Raw genomic sequence first — 4,660 nt, 5'->3', positions numbered from 1 at the left:
TGTATTAAAATATTATTTATTTAGTACAAATCTCATAATTGTTTTTTTTTTCCCGATGTTTTTTTTTTGTTTATTATAAGAATTAATTTTACTTGTTTTTATTATTTTGGAAGAAAAGTTACTTTTTAGTTAAGAGTGTCAGTATGTCTAGCTGTTGGTGATATGACGCAGAACTATGACTGTAGCAGAGAACAACTATTTTAGGTTAGGTTAGGTTAGTTTGTAGGCTAGGGAGCCGAGCGTCCGCGGCTAGGCAGTCTATGGGGCCGAGCGCTGCGGCTAGGCAGGCTATGGGGCCGAGCGCTGCAGCTAGGCAGGCAAGGGTTTCATCGCGGCCAGAGTTCATAGTTCTGTCGGGGGGTGGGGTGGGGCCTGGGTAGGGGGGGTGGTATACAAATTTTCAAATTTGAAATAAAAAGTTCTTAGAGGATAATACCCAAATGTGTTAAAAAAACTTAAGGCTTCATTGATCTTTCTCCATAAATATTGACATTTGTTAAATACGCTACTTCTGGACATAACCATCCATGTTTGATTTTGTACAATTTATCCTTTATATTTATACTAGCGGCTTCGCACCTAGCCTCTAGGGGCTTTGCGCCAAGAAATGATAAAAAAGTTAAGGTGAAATTCGTAAAAAAAAAGGATATCTAAAATAAGGATATCTACTACAGAAAAAAAAAATGGGGGGTGATTTTTTTATTTTTGGGGGTTTGGGGGTGTCCCACCCCCCCAAGAAAAAAAATTGAAACCACCACAGGACCAGTAGGTTTATTTCCTGAAAAGTAGAATCCGATCGGTTCAGTGGTTACCGAGATCTTAAGCTTCAGACGGACGGGCGGACAGACGGACGGACGGACAGACATCAAGCTACTTTGTATTATAGATAATCTATTTATTTGAGCTTTCCTGTAATTAGACAAAATTCTACTTGTTTTATGTGCAAATATCATAAATTAAAAACGGAGCTTTTCTATAAATAAATTATCGTCTATATGTAAATCAAAGTCATAACTTAGGTACTTAGGAAAGAAGGAATTTCTGGACTGTAAGTAATACTGGTCTTAAAAGTTTTATAGACACGTTCTGTTATTTGTTGGCATAAGGTTCTGGGGACCTTTATTGAATTGTATTGGGTTGTACAAATTAACTATGTCCAAACTTTCCTACGAATGATTTTATAGGGGGGAATTTTGTTTCTTATATTTGGGGATGCACAATACAGTTTGTTGCAAACACATTAACGATTTATTATAATTGGAACTTATTTTTATTTTTTACTGATGTTGTCATCCTTATTTTTAGTGCATTTGCAAATCAATAATTAGTCAATATCAAAATATGTCATGTTTTTGGTAGCAAAGCTATCCTATAATTTAGTTTGTCTGTCCGTACCGCCATGGGCCGGGGAGATGTTATTTTCTCGGCTACTATTTATAATAGACAGTTTAAATTTTCAGAATTCCATGACCGGGGTGATCATCTTGTCTTTACAGTATACTTTTTTTCTGTCTGTCTGTAAGTCGGTTATACTTCGAAAGACAAAAATACTTATTTTTCAAAGGGTTCGTGATTTCTAAGATTTTTTGCATATTATCTATCTACTTACTTTCTAAAAACAACTTAACATCTGCGATGTAACTCACTTTGTCCGATTGTCCATACATTTATATTTTTTTGCTTCGCTTCTCAAGGATGTTGCAAAACCTAGTTCAACAATGCATTTTAAGCAAAATTTGTAATTTATTGTGATACATTTTTATTAATTTTTCTTGCAGTTCTAACTTTAGGATATTGATTGCTACTCCCATAGCCTCCAGGGATCTGGCTATGTCTAATGTCTTTGAATTAGAGGGTAAAGAAACTAGTCCAAAACCATCCAAAAAATTAAATCTAAAAACCAAGCATTAAACCATCCCGGCATCTTAGTAAAGCTTTAGTTTAACGATTGGGTTTTATTAGATTTAAGTCCCTCCACACTGCACAGATATGACGTCATACGATAGAATAGCCAACGAAATGCCAGTATGCACTGTAATTGACCAATGGTAAAATTTATGCTGGCCTCTCTTAGGTTATTCAATCGTATGACGTCATAATTAGTGGAGGGACTTTAATCATCTTCAAATACATCCCACTCTTTTAGTTAAGACATGCGGTCAAAGGCCAATTTTGAAATTATAGATTAGCTACGCCTTGACCACAAATATGCGTACAGATATTTCCGTGAAATCTGGAATCATAAATCAAAAAGACAATAACATTGGAATATCTTATTTTCTTGAAGTGATTTATCTATTAATTGTAATGGTGGTCAATAAAGACCGCAAAATTTTAAATAGCTAAGCTTCTCTCTAAGTAGGAAACGTCCAACTGTCCAACTTAAAGAGTTCTCATATAAAGTTGCTTTGCTAAAAACCAAATCCACAAGTTTCATAAACTGTGATCATTACAGATAGACAGTAGTACTGACGGACACACACAACGTAACCTTCGCTACTTAAAAAAAGTTTTTTAGTGAATTTGTTTGAGGTATATTTTCTTATTTTTGATTTATCTATTAATTCGAACAAAACATAGACGACATCTTTAAAATCTTGAAAATTGTGCTTGTTTTATAATTAAACCAACCCTCAGTGATAGCGTAAAATGTAACGCGCCTGAAGAGAATCAGTATCGTGTAGCATAGAATCGTGTTATACTAAAGATAGTAAAATGTTACATGTTACTGTTATGTCATGTACAATACATTTAAGTTCAATTTTATGTAGTTTAATAATAACAACACAAGAAAACACTGATAGTATAAACCAACCAATCAAGTTTAATAATAGCAAGTGAGATGGTGTGATTATAAAACTTTGGGTACTACTACAATGATATTTTGTAGTCCATTGCCCCCTCCCTACCTGAATATAGTTGACATAAAGAACTTAAGTTGTATGTTAAAACATTGCTTTCAGATTGAACAAGGCAAAAAGTTGAGAAGGTGCAATGCCTTGGCCTTAATAAAGGTGGAATTTATTACACATTGGTTAACCATACAGACGGACAGACATATTGCATATTACTAGTTTTTGTATTTTGATTTCCCTAAATGAACATGCAAGATGGACCCCCTTGTTTTAATTTGGATTTCCTAGAGACCCCCTTGTAGTTAGTTCAATTAAGGGCAAAATTATCACAATAGACTAAAACCTGTAAAAAAAATTAAAAATAAAAAATATTTTTCATAGAGATTTCTATCTTTCTCTCTCTCACTTTCTTTCTCTCTCTACTTTTCATTTATACGTTCTATCTTTCTTTCTCTCTATTTTTCTTCTCTCTTATCCTTTCTTTATTTCTCTCTATCTTTCTCAATTGATCAATCTATCTATTATTTAGTTTATCTATCTGTTTAACTTGTAAGTTTTTTTATGTTTAAAATTTTATTTAATTCTTCCCTTTTTAAAATGTAATTTATTTTCCGAAAATTTTGTCTCCAAAAAATGCGCAAAGCTCACTGTGACCTTTGACAAAAAGTGGGAGGAGTCGCGCGTACTAATTTACATTTATCTATTTCTCTTGGAATCTGCGCGCCTGACAGAGCAAAGATGGATGGTCCAGTTGATCGATTACATTTTAATCACCTATGCCATTAGGTAGCTACCCCCCCCCCCCCCCCCTCCAACCAAAAAATAAAAAAAAGAATATAAAATAAATAGAGTATTCTTATATTGATGCAAAATTTTATTCTTAAAGGTTTGTCATTCGACCAACTAAACTGTTATCATAATGACATTAGTTCTTAATTTAATGGCTGATTTTAAAAAAATGTTCTAAATTTAAGAGGTCTTGCAAATGTCTGGATCTAAATATCTGGCATGAAATGTAATCTTTAAAACACCCCCCCCCCCACTCTCCCCTTCTCCCACCAGTACAATAAAATCATAATCTTTGCTGTAATCAAAACAAAATTAGCTGACTTATCAAAAATACGTTATTATAAGAACACCCAATTTTCAAGTAAATAAATGCTGTTTTAATTTTAACTTTTGGGCTAAAATCATTTTATTATTAATGACTTATTTTGTTTACTTGGGGGGTCTTAAAGTGTTGAATTTTTATGTCATTATTAAGTATTTTATATCATTAGAAACTTATCTTTTATTAAGTGGTTATTAGGTCGTTGATTATTATTATGAATTGAAATATTTTGTGCTTTATTATATGAAGAACGTCATTTAATCGTCAAAATTTACAATTCTATAAATGATATGGAAAAAAACTATTTTGCCTACAATATTTACAAAATGTTTTGTGCAGTAATAGGTATCATTACAAATAATATAACATATTTATAAAGAACAGTTCATTTTATCAGATTCAAACTTAGGATTTAGATTTAGTATTTACAATTGCAAACTTCTCTTTTTTTAGGGTATAACATTATAAGTTATATAAAATATTGTAATCACACTTTTATATTTGTCTTAACCTCTTTTCGAGGAAGCTTTGTGTTTATCAAGATCGAAATTAATTCCTTATTCATTATCCCAAATTAGGCGCAAATGTCGTCTTTGTTTGACTTTCCTTTTCTAAAGAGACGCGGCATGGATTGTTTATATTTTGATGCGTCCACGTTCTTTACTTTTGAATGATATGTGAGTGTGTGAAGATT

Source organism: Acartia tonsa, chromosome 14, assembly GCF_053477335.1.
Source record: "Acartia tonsa isolate MP-2025a chromosome 14, ASM5347733v1, whole genome shotgun sequence".
Taxonomy (NCBI): Eukaryota; Metazoa; Arthropoda; class Copepoda; order Calanoida; family Acartiidae; genus Acartia; species Acartia tonsa.
The sequence above is the reverse complement of the archived record's forward strand: the minus strand, read 5'-3'. Positions refer to the sequence as shown.